This window comes from Rhinatrema bivittatum, chromosome 10 (genome assembly GCF_901001135.1).
Source record: "Rhinatrema bivittatum chromosome 10, aRhiBiv1.1, whole genome shotgun sequence".
NCBI lineage: Eukaryota > Metazoa > Chordata > Amphibia > Gymnophiona > Rhinatrematidae > Rhinatrema > Rhinatrema bivittatum.
Window position 1 is genome coordinate 82455438 of NC_042624.1, and position 18972 is coordinate 82474409.

Here is an 18972-nt window from a genome sequence, read left to right on the forward strand (position 1 = left end):
CTTGTCATACCTGTAACTCACTAATCAGGTGCCACTCTATAAGCCAAAAATTGTACAGCATGCAAAAAAAAGAGTCGTCTTCTCATACCCATTAAGGATCCTCTTGGCTATCCATTCTGAAATTTGTGCTCACTCTATAAAAAATAATCCAGTACCCAGAACAATTACTCCCCACTGGTGTAGCTGAACTGCACTGATATCTTACATGATCTTCAGATTCTCAAGCCATCTCATCTGCCCTTCTACTAATTTCTTTGTGCTTCACTCTTCAGGGATCATGAAATCTTAATCTAGCAAGCATACCCCGATTCTGCTTTTGATTTGGATAAATATAGTGGGGTACGGTTGTACAAAATTGCAAAACTGATGATTTGTGTAAAATCGTGGATTCATTCATATCAAGATTCATGTTACCATGACACTGTTATGAGGACTCAAGTGGAACCGCAGCAGGCAGGTACAGTATTATTATACATAGTATTCCCAAGGAAGATCTGTGTCAGGATTGCTTTTTATATCTTCTATGTTTGTCTGGTGTTCTCTAATACATGATATGAGAGAGAAGCTAGAATGTGTTACGTGTGTGGCGGTAATTTTGTGTATTTTGGTTTTCATTGCATGCAGAGATCACTATTTTGTAATGTTATACAGCAGGTATCCTAATCTTCACAAGGCTATGATTGTAGTACCATTTCTCTGGCCTGGATGAAAGATGCTTGCTCAGTCTCATCCAGAGTGACATTAATAAAAATCACAATTTTGTGTCAGCATGATGTTCTCAAAGAACAGACGAGCTATCATTTCTTTTCCGAGATCTTGTTTCAACTCTGCTTTGTGTCTTCTCAACACTCATACTGTGATCTGCAGAGCTAAGGTCAATCCTTACTAAAGCTAGACAAAGATTTGGGTCAAATCTAACCTATACAGATGGAATTTCTCCCACACGGGAAAACCCCAGGATTAAATTATGTTGGTGTCATATTGAACCTGTGTCCATGGACCATTTACTGATAGGAAGGAAGCAGGAGAGATGTGTGAAGCTGTGATTAATTTGTTTGCTTTAATTTAAGCCCTGTCTATTGTTTTGGATTCAGCACCTTTCCAGGTTTAAAGGTCCTCTGTGAACTGTGTGTTTTTTTCCTTGTTTACATGAAGTTGCCAGACTGTCCAGAAAGTAGGACTGGTAGTTACTGGGCAAATTAATGAGCCATCAATAGCCATAATCTGAATATGGAGGTAAGCAGAATTCCAGCTGGGAGAAGCTTTAACACAAAAAATTACTAGGTGAGCTCAGTGTTTCATCGTGATAGATTCATGAGGACATCTTCTTGAGTGAGTACAGAATTTGTCCCAAAATGTCTGCAATGACTTTTTGCCAGTTTGTAATCCCCAGTGACAGGGACTGCCAAAAAGCCCAGAAACAGTACAGTAAATGATCTATTTATAAATCCTTGTTTTCTTAGGACTCATCATCAAATGTTTTTGACAAAGGGTCAGCCTAGTGGTGCAGTAGCATTGTTGAATACTACCATGCAAAGGCACCTGGGTTCTGTTCCTCTGCAGAGGGGGGTGGGAATTAGCCATCATATAATGGTAAGTCCTAGTGGCTGGACTGAGGGCCCATGATTTCAGGGTTCCAGAAGAAGCACTGGTGCATGGCCTCCCTGGTTACAACTGAGTTGAAAGCCCAAAAATGGAGAAGAAATAAAGTGCAGGAAAAAAAAAAGATTTTACTGACTCCATGGGCTTGGCACACTTATTTTTTATCTAAAGTTGTGCTAGTTGTGCTATATTTTGTATTAAATGCAGGGGTTTTTTTTTAAGTGTATTAAAACATTTTGAGAGTTTCTCTTTTCCTATAGAATGTAATGGGTGCTTCAGCCCGTCTGCTGCCATCATGGTCTTGTGTGAAATTTCATCGAGTCTCCTGGTGCTTTCAGCATGAAGGGGGAGAGCAGGCGAGCAGACGACACAGGTATATCATGATACAAAAGCCAGAATTGTGTGCTTTCTGATTTGTTTTGCCTATTTAATTTTATTGTGTTTGCTTTAGTTCCATGGGCCTTTACTCTGTGCTGTGTGTAAGTAAACAGATGTTGCGGTACCTTTCAAATACCATGCCTTCCTGGATTGTGGCTCAGAATTGCTCTTATACCTATTTGCAAGGGCAGGAGATGCATACTCTTTCAAATGGAGGCATCTCACTGCCAGCTGTGGAATCTATACTGTGAACTGGAACCCTGTCAGAGAAGGAAACAGGAGGTGGGTAATTTGGTCTACCCAGAAGAAGAAGCCTGACTCAGAGTCTCTGTACCCTGAAGAGGAGGTGGAAGCATGGGCAGAAGTGGTTGCTCTCAACTCATAAGAGAATGCCAGAAATGAGCCATGGTCGCTCTCCATGGTGTATGGTTGACCCAGAGGTGAGCGATGTGCTTTGTGTGGGATATGGGTGAGGTCCACCAGGACCGGAGGATCCTTGGAGTCACTGCGGGAGTTGCGGCTACTAGAGTGAAAAGGGACTTACCTTGGTGGGGTGGACTACAATCAACTTCCTTTGAACCTTTGGAGTCTGCCTCACCAAATGTCTTCACTTGGAAAGTGATCTTTCTCATTGCAGTGACTTTGACTCACAGGATCTGCGAATTCCAGGCATTGGTTATTTATACCCCCTACCTAGAGTACTTTCCAGTCAAGGTGGTCCAGCAAAATCATCCAAGATTCCTACCCAAGGTGGTGTCCATGTTTTACCTACAGCAGTCCTGCACTTTCACCTCTTCCACAGGCATCCCCAGAGGAGGTATGCCTCCATAGTGCTCCCAGCTATTTATGGCCTATGACCCTAATAGACCTGGCTTTTCTGTTTCTCATACAAACTTTGTCTTGCTGGCTCACTTCTTGAACTCATTTCTGCTATTCTACTTTCACTCACTTTTCTCCTGGTCATGTCATGGCTCACCAGGTTGATGCTTGGGCCTCTAGCACCGCTTTTCTAGGCTCTGTCCTATCCTTGGCATTTGTAAGGTGGCAACGTAGTTTTCCCGCCACACGTTTGAACATAAGAAAATGCCATACTAAGTCCATCAAGCCCAGCATCCTGTTTCCAACAGTGGCCAATCCAAGCTACAAGTACCTGGCAAGTACCCAAAAACTAAGTATATCCCATGCTACTGATGCTAGTAATAGCAGAAGCTATTTTCTAAGCATTATTGTCTTCATGATGTTTTGCTTCCAACTCCTCTTTTTCCTCTTCTGTCCTCCTTGTCTAAGAGCATCTGGGACTTCTCAGCTAGGGAATCCCATCTGTGACTGATGTCCCACTTCTTCATAGAAAAAGTGAAGTTTCTCACTTGTAACAGGTATTTTCCATGGACAGCAGGATAATCAGTCACACTTTTCTACCCTCCTCCCCAGAACATCTGCTCTCCAACAGCCCTCTTGCCTTGCATTTTCTTTTTTGTGTTCTCTTCTCAGTTATCATATTGACTGAGGAGGGAGGAGTATGCAGCATCTAACGGTCCTGGGTGCTGACCTACTGTGCAGGTGTGGGATGATTCCAGAAGTTTCAGCTATAGATCAGGCCAACTTGATGCCGTCAGATGACGTACCCCATCAGTGACTGAATGACCTGCTGTCCATAGAAAATACCTGTTACAAGTGGTTTATTGTCCCTTTAAAAATGGCACATGTGCGGCGCCTCTGGTAGAGGAAACACATTACTGGCTGGAAAAAATGCCGCTGAAGCCTCATAACATTAGTACTGCCTTGTTGAGTGTTGGTTAATGCTGTACAAAATCTTTCTGCATCACTATTAATATACTATTTGCAGATATATTCGGCCCCTTGAAGAAGGCAGTTTGCTGAAACACGATCCATGTCAGGCTCACATCTCAAGCCTCTCGATCCTGGACTTAAAGGCATTTCTTTGTACATATTAAGCTAAGTAGCTTTATTATTACATATTACAAATGAAAATGAGAAATTATGAAATACTTTTAATTTTACATCACAAATGGATGGTGATTTCACTGAGCATAAAAAATTCATTCTGGATCTATGATTATACTCTCGACACAAAAAGTCTTTGCAAATTAGCATTGATATCTATGCCCATGTATGAGGTCTAACTAATAAGACAAAAAAATCATGATTCACGGTGATTTAGTTTGATTATATCATCTTGGGACTTTTAGCCTTTCTGCTCATCTGATTTTATTTAAACTGCTGCCATCTCCTCGGTGTCACTTCCGCTCCACTGAAATGTCCATGTCAATGCTGGGGTCCATGCACTCCTGGGGCCCTGACTCTACCTCCCAGTCTGTTGCTGGGGTCCACACCCTCCTGGGGGACCTGACTCCACCTCCTGGAATGCTGGTCAGGTTCACACCTTCCTGGGGACCACAACTGCACCTTTGAACCTGCCACTGGGGTCCACATCTTCCTGGGAGACCACTCAGTTTGCTGTTGGGGTCCCTTTCCTCCTGGGGGACTGCTCCACCTCCAGATCTGCCTCTGACCTTCAGTTCTTCTCCTTTGGTAGGAGGGTTTTCCCTGGCTTGTTTGCAGCTCCGCTAGGCTCATGACTTGTATAGCATTCAGTGATTCAGGCCATCCACAGCTTTCAGTGATTTTAGCTCCACTAAGCTCATGGCCAGTCATTCACTGTTACCCAGGATGGATGGGTCACCTTTTCTCAGCCAAAAGGCCAAGACCCAGGCAGGACCATGGGAAGAGATTGTGTGCATATGCTTCCATCCTATTTGGCCTTTTTTTTTTCTGTTGTTTGAGAAATGGGTACTCAAGGGTCTGACTCCCCTTGATAGTCAGGGTGAGAATCTGTTTGCTTTCTAAGACTGTTTTTTCAGTATATTTCTCTCATAAATCCTTCTCATTCAGAATTCTCCAATGTAGGACTTTTCCAGTCACAGCTCTGTAATTTAGGATTTTGCTATCCTTTGATTTAAAGTGATATTTCACTGCAAGTTACCAATAGTAATCCAGGGGGCTGTGACATGCAAATTTACTTCCTGAGTCTCTGAATCATCTATTCAGTGTAGGTATAAATTACATGCATATCCTCTGATAATACATAAAACAGTGACATACAAAACAGAGGTCAGCAAAAACATCATCTCATAATTATCTTTTATTTTATAATGTTTTTTTTTACTTTATAACATATTTTTTCACATCTGTAATAATTATTGCGATTGGAACATGTACAAATCACGTACACATTATCCAAAATGCTTTAAGAAGACATTTTAAATATTCTACCCAGAAAATATCTGGACTCATGCTTAACCCTCATTCATACTTCATACACACATACCCATATTACCCACATATAACTATAAAACCCACATGATTAAAATATACAAAAAATAATAAAAAACTGTATTTCCTTCAAAATACAATATTTTTTTATATGAACATTATTTAATCATATACAAAATATTGTATTTTGAAGGAAATACAGTTTATTATTTTTTTTGTATATTTTAAATCATGTGGGTTTATAGGTATATGGTGGGTAATATGGGTATGTGTGTATGAGGTATGTATGAGTCCAGATATTTTCTGAGTAGAATATTTAAAATGTTAGAGATAAATGTTTTCTTAAAGCATTTTGGATAATGTGTACGTGATTTGTACATGGTCCAATCGCAATAATTATTACAGATGTAAAAAAATGTTATAAAGTAAAAAAAAAATATGTTATAAAATATAATTATGAGATGATGTTTTTGATGACCTCTGTTTTGTATGTCACTCATCTATTCAATGGTCTTTTAAGCACCTTCATAGTAAGAAGTCTGGCAACCTTTTCAATCTCATTCTGGGTTTCCTGGGCTGGTGGCTCATGTTATTTAGCTACATTGTCCTCTTTTTTTTTTTTTTCCTCTGCTGCAGTTCACTTAAATGGTAGCATGCTCTTTAACCTCCATCTCCCTTGGGAGGTGGGTTTCATATGTATGCTCTAGAGGAAAGGACAGAAAGAGAGGGGATATGATTGAGGCATGCAGATACCTCGAAGGTACGAACAATGCACAAAAAGGAAACATTTGTCAGAGGAAAGAAACTTCTAGAACAAGATGTTTAAAGGAGATAGACTTAGGAGTAACAGAAAACATTTCTTCAAGGAAAGGGAGGTAGATGCATGGAACAGCCTCTCAGGGGACAAAAACAGTTACTGAATCTGAGAAAGCATGAGATAAGCACTGGGATTGGGAAAAAGTGAAGCAAAAGCTAGAGATCATCTGGAGCATACAGCATTACAAGAGAAAGTAAACTGAGCAGACTCGATGGTCCTTATGGTCCATATCTGCTTTCATGTTCAGTGTCTGTCAGTCTGCCTTTTTGTATGTTTCTTATAAGCATACCAGCTTTATAATAAATAACTATGCCAAAATGTACTTTTTAAAAATTTAGTTCCATTAATGTGAAGAGTACAAGGTATTTGGTGATGGATAAACCACAATTATCACAGATTCTCTAATTCAGCTTTCTCCTTTTACATGAAATCAATGCTCTGCTCCAACTAATATGCATGCTGCTTAATTTCATTCGTGGATTATTGATCCTCTTTGCCCTTTAAATAATCCATGCTCTGTGCATAAAACAAAGATTATGTTTTTCAACATGACCATCAGTCCTGTGCTCTTTTGCAGGGTACCGAACGGTCACCCGGCACAGACGCTGAATACAGTGTTTAATAAAAAGTGAAAGGATTTGTAGGAACAGATGCACTGAGAGACAGACGGTGAGAGTGTTTGCCACATTTTACCCTGTTTGACATTTTGTACAGCTGAGAACTGATTTGAATAGTACTGACACCCTGCGCTATTCTGTTACTTTGTCATTAACACTGACTTTGCTGATATTATCAGCATGTTATAATTGTGTGTATTAGTGACCTTATTTCTGAATAACCCAAAAGGAGGTTCTCTGATTTGTGCAGATAAACAGTAAAACTAAGTCTTAAATGAATGAAGCTGAAGGTAAATGACAAGATTCTGTTGCATATGTTTAAACTGAACAACTAATATTATCTTCTCCTACCAGTACTGGAAAGGATAATATGACCATAGATACAGGACAACAACAACAAAAGTGCTGTTGTAAATGTTTCTGTGCAAGGCTTTCATTTCCCTTAATATGGAAGAACATGAGACATGCCATGCTGGTCAGAACAAAGGTCCATCGAGCTCAGCATCCTGTTCTTGACAGTGGGCAATCCCAAAAAGTAGATTCAATTTCTTCTAACTTGCTCTTAGAGATAAGTGTTTTATTTCACAGAGTCACCTGGTTAATAAGAGGTCAATATTCAACGTCACTTAAACAAATAACTCACAAGTTATCTATTTAAATAGCAAGTTTTTGAATAATGAGCCACTCATCTGGCTAGATTTTAGCCAGATAAAAAAGAGACATTCTGGGATGTACCTAAGTTATCTGCTTACTTAGGGGGTTATTTTCCAAAGGGATACCACGCGAAAAGGGACTTTTCGCATGTGAAAAGTCCCTTTTCGCGTGCGAGATCTAAGTCAGGGCGGAGTCCACACCAGAAGAGGAGGAGTTGGGGTGGACACCGCGACAACTTCGCTGATGGTGAAAAGGTAGGACACCTTATCGCTGCCAGCAGTGTGCCCAATAGCACCACCTTTCACGGTGGTGCTATTGGGTGCGAAAGCCGGCCCTCCCCCTGCTTCGCCTCCCTGCCCCCGGTACCGCGTGATTCATAAAGGCCTGCGATCTTAGAAAATCCAGGCCTTAGCCAGTTTTCAGTTCTATCTGGCTAAATTAGCTGGATAATTTAGACTTACTTCAGAGCAGGTCTGAAATTATCTGGCATTGTGTGGCTGGATAACTTGTTATTTCAGTGGATATCTTCAAAAGATATCTAGTTAAGTAGCACTGTAGAGAAAAAAAAAAGGATGTAAAGGGCCCTGCAGCCTGACTCCTTCCCAAATCTCACATAGGGCCCTGCTGGACCATACACCCCCAAACCCCTCCTAAATTTAAATATAAAGTTCCGGAGTCCACAGTTCAGATCCCCACCCCTTTCTGGATCATTATAAAAATTACAATTGGATACCCCCCACACCCCAGCCTTCCCACCCACTCACAGTCCCAATGTCCCTGGCTGCTCCCCATTCCCAGATCCTTCCCCATTCCCTCTGACACTAAACATCCCTGCTGGGATTTAGGTAAGCACTTACCCTCTCCCAGTGCTTTCAGAGTGGTTTTTGTCAGAAGGAAATGAAATGAATAAAACAAAATGAAATGAACAATGTCACTGTTGTGATCCCTTGTGCTATGGCATGGTTGACACAGTCTAGTAGGCGAACCTACTAGGCCCACATTGACAGCTAGTGTTCATGCCATGGACTAAGGTTAGAGTGAGTAGTGAATAGATGGTTACCAGATTCAGGTCGAGGGTTAGGACAGGCAGTGAGCAAAGAGTAGTCAAGGTCCATAGTAGTACTCAATTCCAGGAGATCAGGCAGATGAGGGACCAGGATGGATGAGGAATAGGAGAAACACACTGCAAGGCTGCAGGGAACCTGCTGCTGAGGCATCGGGCTGGAGCGTGGCTAGGGTTTAAATACCCAGCCACGCTGATGACATCAAGGTGCACCAGCTAGATCTTTCCCACTGCAGGGCCTAGATAAGGGCCAGACTGCATGTGCCTACCGGGGCTATCAAGTGAATTGTATTACCTTATCCATTTTAAACTGAGGAGTCTTTCGAAAAAAGATATGACATTAAAGAAACTGTAAGGACTGACTCAATTGTGCTACACTCCACATATTCTGCAATTGTTTGGTTTAAGGTTCTGCCATGACAGATTGATTGATGTATAACTAAACTTCAGCTAATTTTTCATTTCACAGTAGTCCCTGTGAATTGTTCTTGTTTGTGGATGTCTCAATAAAGCAGCTAATCAATCTATAGTAGTTCCAAAACTGATCTAATTTGTTTATGCACAGAGGTTAACACAGCATATATTTCACCAAAACAATGAGTTTTGGAGGGAGGACATTAAGGAAAACTATTCTAGAATTTAAGTTTCAAAAGGGAGAAATTGATAAAATGAGGAAAATATCTACAAAAAATCTAAAAGGTACAACTGGAAAGGTTAAGAGTTTATATCAGCCATGGATATTGTTTAAAATTATCTTATTGGAAGCCCAGACCAGATGTATTCCATTCATTAAAAAAGGAGGAAGGAAGGTGAAATGATTACCACTATAGTTAAAGGTAAGATGAAAGAGGCTATTATAACCAAATTAACTTCTTTCAAAAAAATGAAAAAAGGATCCAAATGAACAAAATAGAAAAAGCATAAGCATGGCAAATTCAATGCAAAACATTGATAACGCAGGCAAAAAGAGAATTTGAAAAAACTTGCCGTAGAGGAAAAGTTTCATAATAAAAACTTTTTCAAATATATCCAAAGTGGGAAGCCTGTAAGGGAGTCAGTTGGACTGTTAGATTGAAGGGTAAAAGGGAAGACAAAGCCATAGCAGAAAGACTAAATGAATTATTTCAGTGTTTATGGAAAAGGATATTAGGGAGATACCTGTGCTGGAAATGTTATTTAATTGTGATGATTTGGAAGAATTGAAACAAATCAAGATGAAGCTGGCAGATATAATAAGATGAATTGACAAACTAAAGAGTAGCCAATCACCTGGACCAGATGGAATTGACCCCCAAGTTCTGAAAGAACTAAAAAATGAAATTGAAGACCTATTACTAGTAATTTGCAACCTATCTATTGTACCTGAAGACTGGAGAATGGCCAATGCAACGCCAATCTTTAAAGGGGGCTCCAGAGGTGACCTGGGAAACATTAGATGCTGATCCTGACATCAGTGTCAGGAAAAATCATATAAACTTTTCTAAAGAACAAAATTACAGAACATATAGAAAGACATGCTTAATGGGAAATATCCAACATGGATTTACTCAAAGAAAGTCTTGTTCCACCACACTACTATATTTTTTGAAGGGGTTAATAAACATGTGAATAATTGTGACCCATTAGATATGGTGTATCTGGATGTTCAAAAGGCATTTGACAAAGTCCCTCATGAAAGACTCCCTGAAAAAAATACAAAAGTCATGGAATAGGAGGCAATATCCTATTGTGGATTGAGAACTGGTTAAAAAATAGCAAACAGAGAGTAGGACTGAATGTTCAATTTTGTCATTGGAGGAAGATAAATGGAATACGCCAGGGATCTGTACTGGGACTGGCGTTTTTTCATATATTTATTATTATATCTGGAAAAGGGAACAACGAATGAGATGATCAGATTTTCAGATTACACAAAATTATTTCAAGTTGTTAAATCACAAATGGATTGTGAGAAATTGCAGGAGGACCTTGCGAGACTGGACATCCAGATGAAATTGAATGTGAACATTTGTAAAGTGATACATTTACGGCAAAATAATTTAAACTATAGTTACACAATATGACGCTCCATATTAGAAGTCACCACCCAGGAAAATTATGAAAAGGATCTAGGTGTTAACATGGACAATACATTGAAATCCATGGCGGTCACAAAAGCAAACAGAATGTTAGGAATTATTAGGAAGGGAATGGAGAATAAAACAAAAAATATAAAATCACCTCTATATTGCTCCATGGAGTGACCACACCTGGAATTCTGTGTGTAATTCTGGTTGCTGTCTCTCAAAACAGATATAGCAGGACGAGAAAAGGTACAGGGCAGGGGTATGGCAAATAGCACAGAGATATCAAAACCCCCATGGTGTAGATTTATGGGCAGGGCAGCAATAACAGAGGCATCAAAATCCTAAGACATGAACTGAGGGCTATGGCAAGTAGCACAGTAGCATCAAAATCCCAATGAATTGGGAGTGAGAGATGTGGCAAACTGCACATTGGCACGAAAGCTCCAAGTCATAGACTCATGGATATGGCATCAACACTTCAAGGCATAGTGAGAGGGGCAAAAGGCACCCATCATCATTGGCATAAATACCATAAGGTACTGTGAGAAAAGCAAACAGTAACAGCAGCGGCAGGAGTTCTCCAAGTGACCATGAGAGGACCAGGAGCAGGTTGGCTAGTAGCCGTGGCAGAGTAACACAGCAAGGTGCTGAAAAAGGAAAGATGTAGGGTGAGAGGAAAAGGTTTTTACTTTTTTGTTTTATTTTGTTTTTAGAGACAAAACACCCAAATAATATCAAGAGAGAAGCAGGGTTGGAAGACCAGGCCAGGATCCCAGAGTGGTGCAACAAAACAGCAAGGCGCTGAATCAGGAGCGAGGCAGGGCACAAAGAGCATGGAAGGCAGCGATGGCAGCAAGTGAGGCAATTGTCAACAACACAGCAAGGTGATGAGGGCAAAAACTGGGCATTGGTTCACTACAGCTGCGCAGAGGTCTCCCATCACATGCATGAACCTTTCAGGAAACCAACAGAGGGAAGTGTATTTTAAGAAAACCCAACTTTTCCACTAACTCTGTCACCATCTGTGGATGATGTGGACTCATGAGTTCCTCTGCAATTGAGAATACCCGTTCACTAGTTGTGCTGTTGATGGGCAGGAGAGGAAATGTTAAAGCAAAAAGAAGCAAGTAAGTTTGAGTGTTGTAACACATCTATCCTATTTGTTACCGTGATGCCACATGCCTTCCCAAGGTGGTTCTGATGAGGAATGGCTCTACCTCTATCAGCCCCCCCCCCCCCTCACAGGAAATAGCTCCACTGCCACTTTGCCTCTTCCCAAGGACTGGCTCCACTTCCACCTGGCCCCCTTCAAGGGAATAACTCCACCATTGTCTGCCAGCCAGCACAATTACCATCCAAGGTTAACCACCTAGGGAAGTCTTAATAAACATCAAAAAAAGACACTTGTTAATGAACTGAGTCCAATACATGCAAAGGAGAGTAAAGAGAAAAATCTTCCACCCTAGCTTTATGTGGACACTGGCCATCTTGCCTAAAAAGACAGGAGATAAGACATGAAGGACTCACTGGGTTTGAGAGGCGAAGCAATCAGGCACAGTTCTCATTGCGATATTGGTCCCAGAGGATCAACTGCAGGGATGTGGGTGGGTGGTGGCTGGGGGAAGCGCTAGCCCTGGTTGCCATCCTCTTTCCATCAGGCAGGGAGCATGAGTATGAGATACCTGCATTTTTACATGGTGTCCAGCACCATCATTAGGGTGGAGCATTGCCAACATTTAAAGAGCTCAGGTCTGGGTCTTGTAGAAAAAAAATGAGAAAAATTTACTTATTTATTTATTTTATTGGCCTTATTGACTCTCCTTTCTCAGAAAGCATCAAAGTGAGGAACAATCAAATAAAAATATACATAAATGTACAATAATGGTGAAAACAAATAAAAAATAACATAGCAGTTTAACAACTATAAACCTAGTCAGCCATTACATTTATCACAAGTTGCCCTGATGGCAGTGACTTTCCCAAAACTCATTAGACTGACTATCACAAGGAAATGTCCTTTTTTCTGTGTAGACCCAGATGTCTAGAATTGATTGCCTTGTGAGGCTTGGAGGTCATGCAATTACTTAGAGTTTAGGAAACTTGTTAAGACTTTTTTATTCATCCAGGCTTTTACCTGATTACTTGATCTTTGCTGATTGGTATTTACTGCTTATTGTATGTCTTGCTATCAATATCAATATTAATTTTAATCAATTTTAATTTTATTTGTAATAAGCCAAATTTGGCTTTTTAGATTTGTCATGATTTTTACTTTGTTTTGATTCTAATTCTTATTTTATATATTTGTTCTGTCATTGTCTATCCATTGTAATGGTACATTTATTTTGTTGTACCTCTCTTAGAGTACTCTAGATATTAGCAAGTAATAGGCTAAATAAATGAAAAATGAAATGAGATGAAGCACTGTATAACAATTCAGTTGGGCTTCAATTCCCAACCCTCTTAACTGAGAATTTTATATCTGTGTTGTTTGAACCTTGACCTTAAGCCCCAAATGATTTCATGTACAACCATGCTTTTACTTTCTTTCTAAACAATAAGTAGTTTGGTTCAAAATTGACTTTGAGAGGTACACAAAATAATGGTGCAAAGCACGAAATACTTGTTGCCTTATAATTGCCAAGCTTGTGGCCATCAAAGCCTGTTTGTGATGACCTATGGGGTCTCCCCAGGATAATGTAATCCGCTTTCAAGTGCCTGTAAAGCAGAATATACATCAACTAACTAAATAGAGCGTGAGAGTAAATTGGTCAAATAAGAGTGTAGATGAATGGAAACATCTGAAAAAGAACTGACAATGTCTTCAACTTTAAACAAAATTCCACCAGCAACCAGCGGAGCTCTCTCAAGATAGGGGTTATCTGGGTCATTGTTCTTAGTACCTGTCAACAGCCTTGTTCTGCAGTTGTAATCTCTGCAGGGGCAACTTGGGAAGACTCTTATTCTCCTTCTGCACAGAATTCTTCATTTCCCTGTAGAATTTGCTGGGAGAACCAGAAGACTGTAGCAGTGGTGTGTACGGGTGTTCTCAAACGAAGAGAAGGCTGCAGCTGTGGCAGTACTGACCTATGCTGGGCCTGGAAAGGAAGCTGTAGCGTCGCTGCTCTGTACAGCCCTAGAGAGGAGACAGCAGTGGTGGGTGGGGGACTTGATGATCTGCAGCACCAGTGTGTGTGCAGGGATGCAGGAGGAAGCAGAGCAGGTGCGGCCTGAAAGAGCGAGCTAGGTGGCCAACTTGAATGGGGGAAGGTAGGAGAGAGAAAAAGATTGCTGGGCAGGAGACGCAGACAGAGAGAAAACTGAACAGGCAGGAGAAGACGGAGAGAGAGAGAGAGCTGGTGGGGGTAGAGAGAGAGAAGGTTGGAGGTCTCGCTGGAGGTGGAGTGGGAAGAGAAAGAACTGAGGTAAAGGGAGTTCAAGCCTCAGGAGGAGCACAGAGAGCTGTGAGATGAGAAGGGCACAGAAAGAGTGAGGAGAGGGAGTTGATAGGGGATGTATCTAAAAAATGTTTTGTCACCTTGCTTTATCTCTTTGGCAATCCTTTCTTCCACCTGACTTTTTTCTTTCTTGATTACTTTTATTTATTTATTTAATGATTTTATATACCGACATCCGTTTGCACATCGCATCGGTTTACATATAACTTATAACCAACGTATAAAATAGGCATGGCCTTTACCATGAACAGAAGGAACAGTCAACCTTTCTTAGTCTCCTTCAGTTTCTTAGTCTCCTTCAGTTTTCTTAGTCTCCTTCAGTTTTCTTAGTCTTCTTTCTTAGTCTCCTTCAGTTTCAACCAGATATTCTTCCCTGTGTTCCTCTTTTTGGGATCCTTTATATTTCCTGAATGCTGTTCTTTTAGTTTGTATTTTATCAGCCACCTCTTTTGAGAACCAGATAGGTTTCTTATTTCTCTTGCTTTTGTTTACTTTTCTAACATGTAGAGTTGTTGCCTTTGTAATTGCTCCTTTTACTTTGGCACATTGTTGTTCCACCTCATTCATTTTCTCCCAGTCTTCTAGTTCTACCTCCAGATACTTCCCTATTTTAGCAAAGTCCGTATTTTGGAAATTCAGAAGTCGGGTCTTCATGTGGACTTCTCCTTATCATATTTGTGATATCAAACCATACCGTTTGATGATCACTGGTGCTGAGGTGGGCACCCACCCGGACATTAGAGACATAATCCTCATTAGTGAGCACTAAGTTGAGTATAACTCCCCCCCCCCCCCCCATGGGTTCCATTACCATTTGTTTGAACAGAGTTCCCTTGCAGGGCATCCACTATCTCTCTACTTCTGGTAGATTGCGCATAAATTATTCTACAGTCTACATCTGACAGATTAAATTCTCCAACAATCAAAACTTCTCCCTTCTTTCCCACCTTTTGGATGTCTTCAACCACATTTCTGTCTAGTTCTTCCATTTGAGTCAGAGGCCTGTAAACCACTGCAGTAAAAATAGATGCACCATCATCTTTTTTTTAGGATGGCCCATAATGCTTCTTCTTTACCCCACATTCCTTGCAGTTCAGTTGCTTGGATATTGTTTTTGACATAAAGAGCTGCTCCTCCTCCTTTTCTGTCCTTCCTTAACAAGTTACAGCCCGGTATGGCCGTATCCCAATCATGCGAATCCATGAACCAAGTCTCTGTAACAGCAACATTGTCTAAATTCGCCTCCATCATTAGGGCTTGCGGGTCTGGAATTTTATTGCCCAGACTATGAGCATTTGTGCTCATACCTTTCCAGCTTCTTTTTTTCAGGTTACTGCTCTTTTTGGACTTCTTTTCTGCCTTATTTAGCTGAATTTTGTTATCCCCTTCTCCCATTTCCTTGAGATTTGGGGGGTGAGATTCCAATTTCCTTCTGCCACCCCTGCCATCTAGTTCAAATGCCTTATGCCATAGGATTTGAATTGCACTTTTGTTCTTCATAAGACTATTATTGACAACTGAGTTATAAGTAGAATTAAACCTAACTCCTGACACTTTATTAAGTGAGAGGGACAAGTTCCAGCCAACATGTCATTGCCTTTTATAGTCCAACAACTTCCCTATCTCTAGTCTCGATTCTAGTCTAACCTTATCCAGGCCTGCCCATAACTCTAAGGACTTCTGTAAGCCCACTTGTAAATCTACTTCCAAAATTATAGGTTCTTCCTTGTTAGTCTCAGTATCCTCTGCAGCGCACTCTTGCTCATCCCCCATCTATCTCTAAGTCTTGCTAAGTCAGTGAGATCTCTGCCCCTAAATCTGCAAACTCTGCATAAATGCTGTAGATATAATTTTCTCTACAAAGTATGACACAAAATTCTTTCCAGACAACTCTCCCAGTAACTTATTGTTCTCAGAGGTTGGAGGATTTACCATTCTCCTATCCAAGATAGTCTCTTTGGAATGTTCTTAGTTTTCACTTATTGGTGAATCACATAGGCCTTCTTTGCTTCCTCGATAAAATATCTATATCTCCATGTCTACTCTTTGCAGTGTTCCAAATTTATAGGCTGGCCTATCTTTCTGCCAGATGAGAATACCAAATCTAGGGAGTATCTAGCAGTATGGGTTGGGACTCTAACAAGTTGCTGCAAATCCAAATTCATTATTGTTAAAAATTCTCTTGCCCTTGCATGATCCAGCTACTCTGCATGGAGGTTAAAATCCTCTAAAATCAACCACTTATTTGCCACTAATAATGAATCTGAAATCAGTTCTAACAACTCCTCATAAGAGGTCTTGTCTAATGATTTTGGCTGATATATTAACAACAGTCCTTGCCTGAAAAACATACCAACAAATGATTCCAATGCATGAGATGCATCCTGTGTTCTTTGGTGATTTTGAACAGCAGGCTTTCGAGAAAAGGCAAGAGCGTGAGTGGCAACAGTCACCCTTTGGCTTCCAGATTGTATTACAGTTTACAGTTGGAAAGGGCAATTTTGAAACTCTCTGGGCTACTTACATATCTGTGGGTATAAAGTACACATGGGCCTGGAAGCCAATTTTCAAACAGAAACTCCTTGCAGAGTTTTGCTTTGAAAATCCTGTGGTGGGCCAGGGTTGCAGGGTAACAAAAGCACAAGGATTTTAAAATGAAATCTTGGCGAGTGTTTTACCAGGCCTGCTCTAACCCTGTCCCTGGCACTGCTCTTTTTCCCTATAAGGAAAAGTGCACATTTGTACTTTACCGCAGATGGGGTGGGAGTAATTTTTAAAGATTTTTTTTTCCTTTGTGTAAATACCAGTTTATCTTGGAAATCCCTTTAAAATTTTTGAGAAAGTCCAAGCATTTATCTTAACTACAATGGACTATTGTAATTCATTGTTTGTTGGCCTGTTGAAAAATTGTATATGGGTTTTGCAGCTATTGCAAAACTCGGCAGTCTACCTCATTACTAAAACTCCATTGCAAGAGCACATCACTCCCCAACTTAGGCAACTGTGTTGGTTACCAATTCTCCAACGTGTAAAGTTTAAAGCCTTGACACTGGTTTATAAATCTCTGCAAAATGATTTTCCTATTTATTTAACCAGTATGTTTAAGTTTTACTACCCATCTCATGTGTTATGAACTTCCAACCAGCAACTGTTGGAGACACCAGTGATAAGGGATACCCAACTACAAGAGACTTGAAATCAAGCGCTGTCTGTTATAGTGCCCAAACTCTAGAATGATCTATTTGAGGAATTGCACTCACTCCATAACGTGAAAATTTTTAGAAAGATGCTCAAAACATTACTATTCCAAGAAGCTTTTGACTCAATAAGTATTTTGTTATAATATATATATGATTTTATTTTTTGTTATTGTTTTTGTTGTTTTATATTGATATTATAATCCACTTAACATGATTTTATTATTATAAGTGGACTATACATATTTTAAATAAGTAAATATGCTGCAGATTTAAATTCTTATCTAGCTTTAACTTAAATGGGTTAATTCTGGCATTGCATCCATGGGATAGGAAACTGTAAATAAATATATCTATCAGAGATACCTTCTTTAGATAGAACTAAAAATACAAGTGCTCAGTCAGAAGAATTGTGAATTGGTACAGTAAAACTATTTCTTCCTTAAAATGAATGATTACAGTTCTGTTAGGATGTAATAGCTGTCATGAAGCTACTGTCTGAAATGTATTCTCTGGAAAGATATTAGGAAAATCACTCGTGAAAATGCTATCTTTTTTTCTCTTGTTCAGGTGTCCGAAATGTCAGATGCAAAGCATATATGGTAACTATAGGAAACTATCCCATTTACTGATTGCCTCAAAAACCATAATACTAATAAATCTGGAAATTACATAGCAATGAATACCACAGCATTTCAAAGTATTTTATAGCAGGGCACATTAGAAATACATGCTGTACTGTTTGCACGAGATGAATGACTACTGTTCTTTTCTGAATTGACAGTGTAAAAGCACAAATACTGACTGATTATTTTTAGTAAATTCTCTTATTACCAGTCCATAAAGAACATCAGTGGTAGTGTACTGGCTGTTTTTTTCACAATCACCAAAGTAGCATTATATGTCATGCTAATTTTATTTAGATTATAAAACAGTTCTTGATTGATCATTCTTTCTAGACAGAACCTCTGGATGTAAACCGTTGCTCTCTGCTATCTACTGTAAATGAGATAATACTATCATGGATTAATACATGATGAAGCTTGTAATAGATAACAGATCTCAGATTCTTACAGTCTTGTACATGCACGTGCCCTTGCCTTCCTACCATCTCTCTCTTGCACACAAGCAATTTATCTCTATTATTACACTCAAAATGTATCAAGTAGTTGCTCTGCTTATTACTTATGATGATTGTCACTTGAGAAGTTGTGTGCACTCTTTATAGGCCTAGACAGTTCAGTAAAGATCAGAATAAAAAAAAACCAGCCATGTTGCCTTTGCCCCTGGATTGTTTTCATGTTTGTGACGTCAACCAGTCCCTTTGGCCAGCAAAGACTGCATATAAAGCATGGTCGGTCATAGGTAGGCAGTGGCCATTCCAATGAGATCCAAAACATGGTCAAAGATTCTAATTTTGGTTTGAAGCTGGAATGGAACTTGAAGTAGGAATTTGAAGTAGGAATTTGAAGTAGGTGGAAAAGGGAAGGAAGTAGAACAGAGGTTATGTGAGCGGCTAAGAAGAAACATCTTTTTATATTAGTAAGCAAATAAGCAGGGGGAGGGGAAATTACATAAAAAGAAATACCAGTGAGATAAACTGATTTAGGAATGAAGGCTCAAAAATAATCAGACTTCTTTCCCCTTAGTTGTAATGCCTTTGTTTTAAATTGTAAGTTGCTATACTAGAAAATTATGTGTCAGTGTTTTCTTTTTTTCTAGATATTCTATGCTTTTTAAAACATTTTTGAGAGATAAGGCTCATACATGTCTGCATCGGAATGTAAGGTGATTGAAAGAAAGACATTCTAACTGAGGCCAAAAAA

The 18972-nt window shown here is 39.8% G+C and overlaps 1 long non-coding RNA gene across 2 annotated transcripts; it reads left to right on the top strand.

Moving 5' to 3' along the window:
* The first annotated feature begins 287 nt into the window (after nucleotides 1–287).
* On the top strand, nucleotides 288–18571 carry LOC115100338. Of its 2 annotated transcripts, XR_003859038.1 has the most exons (5): nucleotides 288–457; nucleotides 1863–1975; nucleotides 6669–6760; nucleotides 11205–11618; nucleotides 17717–18571. It is a non-coding gene; the product is annotated as an uncharacterized LOC115100338 (long non-coding RNA). The 2 variants fall into 2 exon arrangements; XR_003859037.1 differs by lacking the exon at nucleotides 17717–18571 and having other exon boundaries at nucleotides 11205–12671.
* The last annotated feature ends 401 nt before the right edge of the window (nucleotides 18572–18972 follow it).